Source organism: Silene latifolia, chromosome 3 (genome assembly GCF_048544455.1).
Source record: "Silene latifolia isolate original U9 population chromosome 3, ASM4854445v1, whole genome shotgun sequence".
Taxonomy (NCBI): Eukaryota; Viridiplantae; Streptophyta; class Magnoliopsida; order Caryophyllales; family Caryophyllaceae; genus Silene; species Silene latifolia.
This window is the reverse complement of record NC_133528.1, coordinates 38,133,978-38,149,826: the sequence shown is the minus strand read 5'-3', so window position 1 is coordinate 38,149,826 and position 15,849 is coordinate 38,133,978. Positions and strand designations below refer to the sequence as shown.

Below are 15,849 nucleotides of genomic sequence, written 5' to 3'. Positions count from 1 at the left end.
ATGAAGCACCAAAGAAGCAAGTTGAGGATGAATTTGTGGAAGCTAGTGACAAAGAAGAAGTTGTGCAAAACTCCAAGGATGGAGAACCATCAAACGAAGAATTTTCAAAGAAAAATGAAGACACGGCCAAGGAGAAGGAGCCCATTGTGATTAGACTTCCTTTTCCAAGTCATCAAGCCAAGCCCAAATTTGATGACCAACTTGGAAAATTTATGGAAATTGTGAAGAATTTGGAAGTCTCGATTCCTTTCACGGAATTAATCAATCACGTGCCGGCCTATGCAAAGTACATGAAAGACATCCTTACGAAAAAGAAGTCGACCCGGAAGCTTGAGACTATTGCCTTCACTAAGGTGAGTAGTGCAATCCTTCAAGGGAGTTCACCTCCAAAACTCAAAGATCCGGGAAGCTTCTCAATACCGTGTACTATTGGCGACACCACGATCAACAAAGCCCTATGTGATCTAGGGGCTAGTGTGAGTATTATGCCGTACTCGGTAAGTAAAAGGTTAGGGATGGGAGAGCTTAAATGCACCAATATCACACTCCAAATGGCCGATAGATCGACGAAGACACCATTAGGGATATGGGAAGATGTTCCCATAAGAGTTGGGAAATTTTTCATCCCGGTGGACTTTGTCATTGTTGACATGGAAGAAGACTCCAATATTCCAATCATTCTAGGTAGACCTTTCTTGCACACCGCGGGTGCGGTGATAGATGTGAAACATGGAGAGCTCACTCTAGAAGTGGGAGATGAGAGCATAACTTTCAATCTTGACAAGACAATGAGAGCTCCCCGTTTGCATGAACCATGTTTTATGGTTGATCATTATAGCAGGAAGGATGATAGGAAGAAGTCAGAATTCCAATGGAAGAAGTAAGTTGATGATGCTCCATCAAAAGAGCAAGGGAATTGTGACAAAGAGAGCTTAAAAAGCTCACCAAAGCCAAGCAATGAAGAAGATGGCCTTGTTGGCCAAAACAAGAAAATGGGAGAGTTGTCTCCATCAACTCAAGAGATCTTTAGTGATCAAGTAGATGAAGTTTGTGGTCTTTGGGACGATGAGTTTGAAGGGATTTTCAATCCCTATATTGGTAATGCTATCGATCAAGAGCAACATGAAGGACAACAAGTGCAAAGATCTATTGAGGATCTTTATCATGACAATGAACAAGCTTTTGACTACTTCTTCAAGGTGTTGAGTAACATCAACAACACCTTGGACATGCCCCCATGACATCTCACTAAGGATGAGAGTTTGGTGGAGTCCTCTCCAAACCACCATTTGTAAATATTTCTAACTCCCTAACTTGCATTTTAATTCTTACATTGCATTTTTGTCATTTTTGGATTTTTATGCCTTAATCAAGATATTTATCATTTTTGAGAGAAGTGAGGGAGGGACTAATGATTTTATTGATGTGTAGTGCCTTAACTTAGTGTGGGGATAGCAATTGCCTAGGCTATTCATGCCTTCGTAGCGCCCCTACAATGAAGAACACGGGATTTGAAGAATGAAAATGACACGGGATACGCAAGTGCACGGATGGAACTGAATCCGGGTAGACAAGGAGGAATCCGAGCATCCTTATGGGTAATCCGCTCGTCTTATAGGAATCCGAGCGTCTGTGGAAGAATCCGTCCGTCCAAAGGAACTGCAAAATTGAAAAATTTGGTCTGTTAGAGTGATACCGTCGTTTAGTATCAAAAATAATATTTATAACCTAAATACTACTAACAGAAGCTAGTGGCAGTCAGGGTCGATCCGCAGGGAGGTAGGGAGATTATAGTTGCTTTCAATTTTAGTCTAATGGTAACGTGGGGGGGGGGGGGGGGGGGTTGATATGGATTAATTCTAAAACTAATAACATAAAATAAATAAACAAATAATAGTAGCAAAAGATGTAAACAATGATAAAAAGAATGCTAAAATGGTCGGTTCACTGTAGCTACGACGATGGGTTCCTAAGTAAGTCCGAATAATCACGATAGGCGGGAAAATAAGAAGTCCTCTCGGTCCATTCTTAACTAGTAGCGCCTCTCAGCTTATGCCACTGGTCCCTAGGTCTCACTAATACTAGCTCTCGCCCTGAAAAGTGATTCCTAATGCCTAAACTTTACCTATCTTTCGATCTTAGTAAGATTTAGTCGTTTCAATTTAGTCAAATTCCCTCCCCTATCTCTCGATCTATGGTTCGGTCAATTCCTAAGCATTTAAAAAGTCTCCTCTCGGTCTCGTTGTCAAATATTGCAATTAAAACATTGAAACGGTGCTATTCTATCGCGCGTCAGTCGATCGACCAGCTAAGCTAGTCGATCGACCAACAGGTCCAGTCGATCGACTGACTAATCCAGTCGATCGACCATGGTCCGTCATCAGGTCACCTATTCTACGTCGTCTTTGCTATAGATCTCCTCGCATCTTAGAACGGGAATATTTAGCTACGCATGATAGAATTGATAACAACAACTAAATTAACAATTAACGAAAACGAATATATAATTAAACTAACTAAGCAATAGAGATGCATAAAACGAAATATTGATGGCTTTGGGAACTAATCTAATCAATTCTAAACTACTGAAACGAATTAAAGCAACGAATTAAAACTGAAATAAAGGAACAATTACCGAAACAGGAGGCAAAAAGAAGAATTGTAATTGAATGCAAAGAACGAACGTTTTATTGAGAAATTTAAAGTAATTGCAAAACTAAACTATGGCGAATACCTGGTCTCGGTATTCCCCCGAGATTCGGTCCTTCTTCCACTGATTACAGGAGTCATTCTTAAATAGAGTAATCACGCAACTCTTATTCCTAAACCTAAAATACAATGGGCTTTCTAATTCTCGTTCTTAATTTGCGTCAGATTCGAAGCTTGGTCGATCGACCACTGAGTCCAGTCGATCGACCATGGTACCTGGCACAGTAGCTTCTGGAATTCGCGCTCTGGTCGATCGACCATGTAGGTCAGTCGATCGACCAAGGGTGCTGTACAGTAATGCATTCTGACAAATTCTGCAGCGCGCAACGATCTTAAAAGAGCTGCTATTTCTTCGTTACTTGGTCAAATTAGGCGTTCTACGTGGCGTTGGAAAGCTAAGAGGATAAGCTTTACCTCCAATTGGAATCACTCGATTATCAGCTCTAGAACTCGAGATATTGCAATCTGAAGCAGGCTGCAATATCGTGAAGTGCTTTTTTGCTTGTTAAACTCGTACGCACCCATGCTTTTGCTATCTTTAGGCCTTGAAACGCGCACCAAGCTCGTTCCTTGAGTCAATACCTCATGTCAAATCCTATGCTAAACACTCGGGAACGGATTCGGCTCATTTTTCGCTGGATTCTTCACATTTCTGCAATATTATACAAAAACACGAAAGTAGACGGAAATAGGTTAAATAGTAGCATAAACTACATAATTGAGCTGTGAAATGCGTGTAAAATAGGGTGTAAAATATCATATAAAAGACACGCATCATAGAGAATCCGAGCGTCCAAGCTGAGAAGACGCTCATATGACAGAATCTACTCGTCTAACAGAATCCGCTCGTCTTCATGGGAATCCGCTCGTCCTGAATTGCAGAATCCGCTCGTCTTCACTGAAAGACGCTCGTCTTTAGGTGAGATTTCCAGAGGCCAAATTGAGCAGAATCCGAGCGTCCCGACGGGAATCCGCTCGTCTTCCCCCTGCAGTTTTGAAATTTTCGGGTGTTTTAAATACCCCTTCCTACATTCATTTCATTCATTCATTCATTCATTCATTCAAACACTACCCAAAAACCCCAAAACCCCAAAACCCTCATCCTCTCCATCACCAAAAACAAGATTTCCTCAACCAAATTCAACAAAATCAAATCCAAACTTCCTTACAAGAACAATTAATCACTCCTTTTGCAACAATAATCAATCCAAGCACCAAAATCTTCAACCTTTGAGTCGATTTTTGAAATACAAAGGCAAACCCTTTCATCTTAAAATCTATTTGGGTATAATTGGAAATTGAAGATTTTCAATCTTTTCTTGGTATAATCAACAATGGCAAGAACAAAAGGAGCAACAAAGGCACTCAAGGCAAAGGCACTCTCAAAAAGGCAACAATGCCTTCAAGCAAAGAAAGCTTCAATGGCTATGGTGGTTGCTAATTCAAACTTGGAAGTTCAACAACAACAAAATCCTCCCTTGGAAGCAACAACATCAACAACTCCGGAAATCGCTCAATTATCAAACTATCCGGAGGTAATTTTCATTTCTAACTCCCATAGGGATACATTTGCCAAGTATGCTAAGAAAGCCATTCTACCCACCAAATTCATATGTGAAGATGCCTTGAACAAATTGGGTGTCCTTGAACAAACAAAAGCCTTCTTTGAAGCCATGGGGTTGGGAAAATTGTTTACTACAAGAGAATTGACATACCCCTCCCTTACCTTGGAATTCTTAAGTTCATTGAAAGTAACTAAGGTAGAGACTAGGGAATACATCGAGTTTCGCCTTGCCAATGTGAATAGGCGCATTACCTTTGATGTTTTGAGTAAAGCATTAGGCCTTAGTGATACACCATACTATCATAAGATGCCCGAAAAGTATGACCCCGCTCCTCTTTGGGAGGCGATTTCCGGGAAGAAATTTGTGAGCTTTCATGCTTGTCACGCTCTATTAGTCCACCATCCGGGCATTAGAGTGTGGCACAAGGTCATCGGGAATACTATAATTGCAAGAAAAGGCACTAACCACTTTACAAAGCTCGATTGTGTTCTACTTGAATCGGCCTTAAATGTCGGAAGGGAATTCACTAAGCCTTACAATGCTCTAAGGCTTTTGGTGGAAAGATGGCTCAATGTTGATTGTGGAAAGGAAGGCACCGCTCATATTGTAAATGGAGGTCTAGTTACTCTCTTGGCCAAGCACTTTGACGCAAATTTCAACAAGGATAACACCTATGTGGCGATCAAAGGGGGTCATCTTGACACGTCTGTCGTGTACCTGTCCAAAATAAACTAACTAAACTAACTATATAGCTAGGGAAGTCAGGTCGATCTCCACAGGGAGGCAAGATATTTGTAGAAGTCCGTCTATTTGGTCACAAATGGGGGGGGGGGGGGGGGGGGTGTTTGATGTCTAAACTACGAGATTTAAAGGAAAGAGAAATAAAGGGTAAGAGCAATAAAAGCAGAGAAAAAGGATCAAACTATCAGATAGAGAGGGACATGTCAGGATTTCGGTTCACTACGGTAGTCCAGTGACTCAGCTGTAAATGACTCAGACGAATTAATGTAAGACGGATGTTGAAAGGTCCTTTCGGTCCACTTTCTATCCTAAAATACCACTAACTTAACTTTCATTCTCGTCAGGGTAGTCTACTGTTCATAGCAGGTCTATTTAGTCCAATCTTTCGATCTAGGATTAATTTTAGCCAGATTAAAGGTTAACTCAGAAGTGTGCACTCAACTAAGTCGAATAAATACAGTTAAATTGCTATGGTGACAGAGTCTCGTAATCAATTCATCTAATTCATTTACTAAATCGTCACTTTCCTACCGCAGATCCCCTAATCCCAACATGAAAGGGGTTTAGCTACTCATGTCGCTAATTAACTAACAGCAGATAGATTTCCAGCAGAAAACATTATAAAATAACAAGTAAAAAGCATAAAAAGAAATTAGGGCAAAAGAATAAATGTAACAAAACGAAGAATTAAAGCAACAAGAGATTAATTATTAATTAGAGAAGAGAAAGAATTACAATCGATGCGAACCCGGCATAAAGAACACAAAATCCAAGCGAAAGTAATCCCGAAATAAAGTTACAGTAGAGAGGAATGAAGTACGCAGTAAAAGTTTGATATGAACTAAGTAGTGAATAAATCTGATGCTAATAACCTAACTAATGTAGGTTTAAATAGGAAAAGAAATAAGTTTTGCGGAAATAAACATAACACGGGCTGTTTAAAGCCCATAATCAGCGAAACCACTCGATCGAGTGGTTTAAAACCACTCGATCGAGCAAACACCTCAGCAAATCTACTCGATCGAGTAGAAAGTTACTCGATCGAGTAACTGGTCTTTCTGCAAGCTAAGGATCGCGTGGAAAACCACTCGATCGACCAATCTGGGACGTAAAAATCACTCGATCGAGTGGTGAAACTGCTCGATCGAGTTCTTTATCTTCAAATTAGCTCAAGTCCGCGCCTAAATGCCTCGTAATCCATGCCATGACGCTTTCCAAATGCAGTATCTCACTCTGGAAAAATCATGTCTCCTTTAAATGCATGCAAAAAGGACGAAAAAGAGTAAGATTCCACTACTTTCGCGTTCATTTCTATAAAATGGACAAAACGAACCAAAGTAGCCAATTCGGGGCAAAATACCATAAAAACAGTATAAAAATGCATAGAAATACGTGCTGAAATAGGCTAAAAAGCCTATATATTATGCACGTATCAAATCTCCCCAAACCGAACCTTTACTCGCCCTCGAGTAAACTCAAAACTAAACTAATGGAACGGAAATGATAACTCAGAGCTAGCTTAACTTGTCTACTTGAACCAATTTAATGCAACAGAAACTAACAGTCAAAGCTAAGCAGTCAATACGCAAACGAATTATAAGCTGTTCAGAAATATAGCCAACCTATCGACCTTGCAAGACCAACAAAATCGGACTCTCTCGTGGTCACTCTTCTCTCATGAAGCAAAGGGTGAATGTTATATGTAAAAGAGAGAAGAAAAGACAGTCACTCACCTAATTGCGACCTACATAGCATGCATGCAACAAAAATGAAAGACAATTCAAGTACAAATGCACACACTCCAACCAATAATGTCCGTCACAGCCGAGGGCTTACAAATAATTTGGGAATAGTGAGGTTCAGGTGAGAAAGGCAAAACATGTTATAGAAATGTGGAGGTAAAAGCGTCAAGCTAGTTCCTAATAGGACCATAATAAAAACCATCCGAATCTCAACTGACTGAAAAACTAAGTACAAGTGCCCTTCAATTGGCACACAACTCACTAAACTCAAACACAGTCTCCTCAAAAAATATGGGATAAAACGGAGGAGTCAGACGGTCACAAACTTCCCTTTTTTAAACACCGCCTGAAATAACTAACTGGAACAAACAACTTTTTTTTTCAAACTTCTTTCTTTTTCTTTCTTTTCTCACGTTCCAGCCTCTTTCTTTTCATTTTTTGTTCTTTTTTTTTTCTTTTTCACTGTCACGTTTCTTTTTTTTTCTTTTGTTTTTTTTCTCAATTCTTTTTCTTTTCTTTTTCCTCCTTCCTCTATTTTCCAACAACTCCATACAAAAGGAATACGGGCCAAAATGCAACCGGAAAACTCATACCACAAAAGAACATATTAACTAGCTTGACTAGGCAGGCTTAGTTTGGGATGTAGCTAATGGGTCAAAAAGGCAAGTTTTGTCTAATGTGGAGCTAAATGGGTGAAAAATATAAAGGAGGGGAAATTTGCAAGCACCTCCCTGCATGCGGCACCAACCACAAACCCGAATATGTGCATTTGACAAGAAATTGAATGTCATAAAAGTGCTAAAATAATGAACATGCTATGCAAGGAGTACTACTCTCAATTCCTAATGAACTGGTCATGAATGTCACCAGTTGTAAGGCTCTAAAACTCAGAATTTATCAAGTAGTTTGTCAATATATCAGGTCAAGTCTAAACAGCCGGCTATATTTGAACAGAAACTCGTAGACTATGCGTATGACAAAGCTAATAACTATCAAAACAAGTGCAAGGCTCCAGCAAACACTACTACACATACCTTATTTTCTCGACGCTTTTTTAGGCTAATTTCAACGCTTAAAAGCGTCGGTATTTTATTTCTCGACGCTTTATAAAGCGTGGTCTTTTGGGGCGTCAGGAATTTTTGACACTTTTTGGCGTCAGCCTTGCCGACGCCTTATTGCGTCAGGGACCATTTCAAATAGCGACACTTTTCAGTGTCAATGGAAGCTTCTTGCCACTTTTCCCATCCTTCTGATTTTTTCCGCTACTAATGCTTTCATCAGTATCAACGACTAAATTTTACTAGTAGTACCAGGGCACCTCTACAAATATTGATAATATGGAATTCTCATATAATGAAAAAGGGAAATTCCCACATTTATCGAGTTTACAAATACAGAATTTACTACTGGCAAAAAAAACTTAGGGTACAAATACATAGCTCCTCATACGGAGTACGTCATTCCTAAATGTCAAGAGAAGTATCACTAAACCAAGATATTCTGATTTCCTTTTATAAAGTTCAAATGTACACTTTGATTTGCTTGATTTGTTGATCATTCTGCTCATGCTGAAATACTCATCAATCATCAGGTAATGGTCTCATTTCGGAAATTCTCACCGCTTTCACCTCATCCATCCAAATGACAACATGTTCAGAGTAAAAGGCTGAAGTACAGAAAAAAAAATAACTAAAACAATAACAACAGTAAGCATAACTAGTTAATACTAAATATCAATAAGAAAACCAATACTAAGTAACAACAATAATAATCATAATAGCAACAATTAGTTTGTACAATAATAATTCATGTAGCCAATTAGTTAGTACATTCCAAGCCCCAACTTATTCCTATTAATACATAGAAAAGCCACTTCGGTTATGAATGATGTTTTCAATTCACAATTAAATGGAAGTGTGAACGAAATTCAGTAAAACTGAAATTTAAAAAGAACGTTAAAGTCACGTCCAACACAGTTACACAAGCAAACTATATACAACCTGCATTCTCAATCAACTGATACACCCACTATCTACAGAATTCATCTAACTTACTACTTCAAGAATCGGTTCACAACCTAAGCAGGTATCTACATCTCAAAAGCCGCTCATTCTCCTTAGCTTTCACATGACTTACCTAGATTACACAATATATCTTGAACCAACTGTCTAAGCATTTCACTTCGAGAATCGGTTGACTTAATCTAAATTAGCTTAATTTTAATTAAAAAACATACTTTGACTCGACCTCGAAATAACTTAAGCCTGCTCAATTTAAAATAACTCCATATGACTGATTTGGAGTAACATTAGGAAAGCAATATTACTAAGATTTAGGAAAAACATCATTTTCAATCTACTTTTTTAAATCATATTGGCAGCTAATCACTTTGCCAATGAAAAAAGATGTAAACTGAGCAAATTATCCTTTGTTACTAAATCCACCTGATTCACTGTACTCTTCATATTCTACCACTAATATAGAACAATTCACTGCTTTTATCCTCTTTAGAAATTGGTTGATTACTTCATTACTTGGTGTGAGTGCGGACTAAATCATAGTCGTAACACAATTAAGTGGTTCAATAAGTTTTTAAGAATTTCAAGGGGTTTTCACACTCCAAATAGTTGGAAGTGAAATCAATCAACCAAAAAGAAAGATTATTACCTCCAAGAAGGTCCCATTAAGCTCCACAATCCATGCTGACTCCAGACTAAATTTTAGATTTTTTTTTCTCACCTTGGATTATTGAGTGACGTCTATGGATACATCATCACATGGATTAGACACAACCTTATGTCCTGCAATAGACAGTAGATTAAGAATCGGGCGAATATATTATAGGGTTATTTAACAGCAATAGTCCCAATACAGGTAGTCATCTTATAATCATCTGAACTACGATAACAGGTCGAAAGGAGGAGGGGCACCTTAAAAGCAACAGAGAAATTAACTATTGGGCACAATCTCATTCCAGATCATATGCCTCAATTACATATTGTTGAACACATATTATGATGGTCAGTTGGGTTTCGCCGATAGAAGTTCTACATGATAAATAAATAACTACCGAATATACTACGAACTTATGAGCAATGAGTTTTTCCACGCAAGGCTTATTGTCATCTGCCTCAATCTCATCTTGGCAGCTAATAAAATTGTTTTATAACCCCACCAGAGGCCTCCCTAGCAATAATAAACTAACTGTCACTGAGCTAGGTGAAACACCTCATCCCCCAATCTAGTTAATCGGCATTACAGATTAGACGGTGAAGTTGTAAACTCTCACATAGCCATCGGGAACGTTAGATATAATATTTATAAGATTGGGAAGAGAAAGAGGTAAAACATTAAACAAAAGCAAACCATAGCTCTAGACTCACAAGAGTGCTCATCTTACAATTGAGCGCAATGGTAAGCAACATCTAACCGAGTGGCGGAGTTAGGACTATAATCCGGACTATAAAAAAGATTGAAAATTAAGGGATGTGAATTGCCAGTGTAGCAGAATAAATACCTGATCTCAGCAAGTTGTTTCTCACCACGAACAACATTCATCGAGAATGCTATGATCTATAACCTGAATTTTACACTGATCTCCGCCATCCTCAACCACAACTGTAACAATAAATGGAAAAGGTAAACGAAAACTAAAATAAATAGATAAAAAAACTGTACTGAAAGGTGAATTAGACTTTTACTGACATGGAATGTCTTCACCACAAATGTGACAACAACAGCAACCCGAAACCGTAACACCACTTGTGTTCTCCTTTTCATGGCGGTGTCGAAATTGAAGAAAGCCCAATTGCACCCCTACCTCACGACTTCCCTTGCGTTACATTGCCACCAGCTAGCACTCAGCAACGCATTACCGATATAAGTAAACATTAGGGATCACTACTAAATCTCCTGACAAGACCAAGTTATGTTAGTCGTACCTGAGAACCAACACTAAACACAGCAACAAGCACCTGTACAAAAAAGCACTCTATTTGCTTGTACACTTCCTTATAAAACAAACTAACAGAAACCTTTTTAAATTAAGCATTGAGATGACCACCAGAAACCTACTTCATTTGCTTGTACACTGATGTCCGCCATCTTCAATTAAGACTCAAACAATAAAAAAACTGAATCTACTTTGCAGCATCGTATATCATAAGATTCAAATTGAAAATAGTCTAAAAAAGAAGAAAAGTGATAAAGCTAAAGTTTGATTGACGAAGTTTGCAGCGGATATAAATCCCTAAAATTTCAAAAAACTAACATTTAAATATCACCCATCAACTGGTTGCCTCAATCTTCGGACCAAACAAGTGGTGTACAACATGAATAAATGAATGTGAAAGGAGGAAGGACCTTCATCGCAAGGAAAGTACTTCTACCTAGCTAACACGGTAACCCATTTCATCGCTGGACAAACACCTTCAAAAAATATTGAACAAAAGAACTAATATGAAACAGATAACCCTATATATTACTCCTATGATATCACGAATACACAACGACTTGCGACGATGAAACAACTATAGAAATCAATAAATTAAACACAAGCGTTTTTCGGTTTAGATTAATGAACTTTTTAGCTGATGGCGATTTACGTAGTGCTAGAAACCATTTTAATAATTTGTAAACTCTTCTATTCCATTACTCTTCATTTTAATGACTTCGTCTAAATCATTTGTTTTTTATTCATCGTCAGCGGAATTTCAATCAAAGCTAAACAAATGATCGAGACGGAGGAGAAATCGGTCTCAATCTCACTAACCGTAATACTAACACAAACTCCAAACAACAGCAGGAATTTCTGAACCCTACTACCCATTAATCTAATAACCAAAAAAAATCATTCAATTTAAAAAACGATCTAATTAAAATAGATCTGAATTCAAGCATGAACAACGAACAACATAAAATGAACAAAACAGAATTAAAAAAACGTGATAAATTCAACGAAAGTGTGTTGAAAGAAGGAATTACCCCCATGATAAAATTGAGATAATGTGTATGAAACTGCAGCTGCTGAGGTTGCGGAGACCTCCGTAGTCCGTACAACGATAGGTGTGAGGCACAGCGATTAAAACCTTCAATCAATGTCAAGGCGATTAACGAGAGGCGCGATTGATGAGTGCGATGAGCAATTGAGAGAGACGATGAACAGTGCGGTGAATGAATTAGGTTTTGAATAGTTAATTAATTAGGATGGAAATGGAAGGGCGGTTTTATTTTTTGGGGAGGAAGCGCGAGAAATGAATATTTTTAGGTTAGCAAATAAAACTAGAGCGAGGGAGACAAGTTCTAGCGGTTTTTTAAGTAAAAATCAATTATTATATTATTAAATTGGGTATGGGGTGAAAAAATTTGTCGACGCCTATAAAAGCGTCGATCAAAAAGCGTCGGGAATGGAAGGGGATTGTAGTAGTGAAAAAGACAAGTTATAGTGCATTATCATCACGGAAATCTACCGTTCCGACTCAACCTATATGCAAAAATAAACGTGATTTTTTTTTGAATTTTTGAAATTTTCTAATTTTTTTGGATTTTTTGATTTTGAATGAAAATAAACAACAATGCAAGCTCAAAAATAAACGTGAATGCAGAAACAAATGCAAATGCAGACTCAAAAGGATGCAATACCCTCCCCAAACCAAAACGGACATCGCCCTCGTTGTCCTCCAGCATACACCAGCAGAAATATACAGGGGAACGAGAATATACAACCAATAAATAAAAACAATAAATATAAAGGAGACAAAATAAAAGAGTAGAAGATACATACAAAATACGAACTTCCCCAAACCGGCCAGAAAACTGGGAAAGTGAGTAGACCAGTAGCTACTCGTTGTCGTCGTCACTGCTGTCACGGATCTCCTCTACCCTGAACTCCGGGTCTCTCTCCTCCTCTCTCCTCCTCTGCTCCTCAGCACGAGCCTCTCCACTGCCACCTCTGGGTCCTCGTCCTCCTCCTCGTCAGCATCCTCTGGGTACCCCTAAGCTGGGAACCGGAAGAAGGAAGGGTGTGGCCAACCCTCTGGAATCGGACGGTGTCGCCGTAAGTGGTACTCGTACAGAGGGTGTAAGGTCAAAGCTAAGTCCCTCTCCATACGAGTCTGACGCTCTGCAACCTCAAGCAACAAACCGTAAACGGCGCCCCCTTGGTCCATGACTGCGGGCGCCACAAAGGGAGGAGGTGGTACGAAAGTAGCCTGTAAGACCGGGTCAGTCTGTGTCTGGTCAGTGGGAGTAGGAGTAGGAGTAGGAGTGGTAGTAGTAGTGGGAGTAGGGGTCGGATCGGGAGTAGCCGTGGAAGGCTGGGCACTCCCTGAAGGTGTAGACCCCTCTCCGGTCTCAAGACGCCGTTCTTGGCGGCGGGTGCAGCAGGAGTAGGTCTGGGTGGAAGGAGAAGGTGAGGTAGTGGTGGCAGACGGGCGCCCCTAGGAACAGTAGGAAGGGGCTCAAGACGGGGGAGAGTTTCACAAGGTAAGTCTACGCACAAGGAGCCGTCAATCTTCCAAGTCTGGTAGTCCTGGGGTCGCCCAATGCTTTGAGAAAGCATGGCATCCGGACTCGCAGCCTCTCTCCCTCGAGGTACTGCAGGTCACGAGGCCAAACAGGGAAAAGGCGACGGGCAAGAATGGTGGCTATGCCACCGCAGGCAATGGTTCCCGTCTCCTTCTTCCCCTAGCTCAGAAGGTACTGGGCGGTCAAGTAAGCTATGTTGAGGGTAAAAGGACCCTCGCAGTCGATGTTTAGGTAACCGCCCAGGATGGAAAGCTCGGTGTTGGTCATGTTGTTCGGCTCCTTTCGGCCGAAAATAGTGCTCCCCATCAGTCTAAGGAAACAACGGACAGGGGGAAGGTGGACCTGATGGAGCTTTCGCTCCCTAAAAGTGGTCTGGGCCAGACACCGCCAAAGCTGACGGTAGACCTTCCTCGGGGCAGCAGTCAGGCCCGTAGAGGAAAGGTCAAGTAACCTACCATACTCCCCTAAGGTCATCGGAAAGGTCCGGTTAAACAACCGGAAGGACACTGAAGAACTATCGGGGTCAGCCTCGGGTGCCCCGGGGGAGAAGGTAAAAGAGCTGAGAAACTCGAGGCTCAGCTCTAAAAAGGTACGACCGCTCATAGTGATGAGCCCGGCCATCCCCGTGCCCTGTAGTAAGTCACAAACCGACTCGTAGATACCGAGTCTCACAAGCGCCGATTTCTCTAGAAATCGGGAAGGTACATGCACACAGCGCAGCAGGTTATAAAATTTCTTACGATGTAAAGCGTTAACGAAATGTACCTGCGGGTAGTCTGGGTGAGGGTCGAGGAAAGTGTCCCCTCGGACCGTGACTATGCCAGAAGTAGAAGCAGCAACTGCTGTAGAGGTGCTAGGAGCGGAAGTAGAGGTGACTGGAGCTGGCGTAGCTCGGGACTCTCTACGACCCCGGCCTCTGGAACTCAAAGCAGAAGCCCGTGCAGCGACGGTATGAGGAACCAGGGCTGCTCTGAAGGCAGCTGCGACTGCTGGCGAGTCCACCACAGGTGTAAAAGTAGAGGCTGGTGCAGAGGTAGTGGCTGTAGTGGTCACCACTGAAGTGGGACTAGAAGCAGAGCTAGCAGTGGTGGTGACCGTAGAGGAAGTGGCGGCTGAATCGAGCTAGCAAAGAGAGCTAGCCGGAGCAAAACTGCACTGCAATTGAAACTAGAAACACTGGGGCTGCAGTAGTGACTAAGGCGGAGGTAGTGGCAACAGCAGGGGCCACTGTCTCAGACAGAGACGGACTAGAGGATGAACTAGTAGAGGGTAAAGAGCAAGAATCCATCCTGTAAATAAAGGGTAAGGGGTATGATAAGAAACAGCGGCTAATAGTGGCTAAAATCAGCACGAAAAACCAGCAGAAACAACATGAATACCCCCCTACCAGTCGAAAAATTCGACATACAGCATATAATTCCCAACAATTCCTCAAACAAAATCGAAAAGCAGCATGTAAATGGCGATAAGGCGGGCATAACAGTCAATAACAATAGCATGTAAACAACACCGAGGTTAATTAGGTCAAGAAAGCATGCAAACCCGTCTGACAGTAAAAAATTCCGACTGAAACAGCCCTAATCGCGAAGATTCGCGCAAGATTCGAATGGAAGCATGTTAAGCATCGACAGGGGTGTGGTAACAATCTACAATCAGCAGCAATATCAACAAGGAAGCCAACTTAGACAAATGACAGCAGCAATAGCCTGTCTGGCAGTCGAAAATTTCGACTGTCCTGAACCCAAATCGCGAAAATCATGTAAAATTCGAAAAGATATGCAACAAACAGCGAGGAATTGGGGTTGATCATCAAGCAAGAGAAACAAGGGCAATAAACACAATTAAAGTCGAAAAAATCGACTAACAATGGATTTTCGAACCCTAATTTTCAATTTTACCTCATAAAATTCAAAATAACCGAAATTAAAAAGCAATGAGGAAGTAGAAATCACTTACTTGATGAGAACAACCTACAATATGCAATTAATCTTCAAAGAATCAAGCAAAACAAGCGATTTTTCGAGCTAAAAACCGCAAACCCTAACCCTTCTTTAAAACCGTGAAAACGAGCACAATCAAGGAGGAAATTAAGGGGTTTTGAAAGATTAATTAGCAAGCAAAGGATTGTAGGTGGCGGATTTGGAGATTGGGCAAGAAAAATTGGGTATTTGGGAGAGTTTGATCGCAAATAAGGGTAGGTTAGACGAAAATTTGGGAAAAATGAAATTAGAAACAAAAAGAAAGAGTTTAAAGTAACAACTCCCTGCGTCCTGTTCATTTTCACTCGATCGAGTGGTTTTAAACCACTCGATCGAACACCTTGATGCTTCATATGCTCGATCGAGTAGAAATCTACTCGATCGAGAAGTCCCACTTTATGCTTTACTCGATCGACCTGAAAAAGTGCTCGATCGACCAAATTTTCACTCGATCGAGTACAAAAAGTACTCGATCGAGCTCTTTTCTCGCGTAAGCTCTTGAATTTCGTCAATTCTTCCCTTGAAATGCGTAAATCTTCCCCAAACCTGCATAAAAATACGTGCAAAAATATCCCAAAATACCAAATG

General features: G+C 40.5%; 1 long non-coding RNA gene across 1 annotated transcript; it reads right to left on the bottom strand.

The window, feature by feature from the left end:
• Nucleotides 1-8,460: 8,460 nt before the first annotated feature.
• Nucleotides 8,461-12,038, bottom strand: LOC141647554 (uncharacterized). Its single transcript, XR_012545761.1, has 4 exons — nucleotides 11,741-12,038; nucleotides 10,463-10,669; nucleotides 10,275-10,375; nucleotides 8,461-9,558 (listed from the first exon to the last, which is right to left on the bottom strand). It is a non-coding gene; the product is annotated as an uncharacterized LOC141647554 (long non-coding RNA).
• Between the last annotated feature and the right edge of the window lie 3,811 nt (nucleotides 12,039-15,849).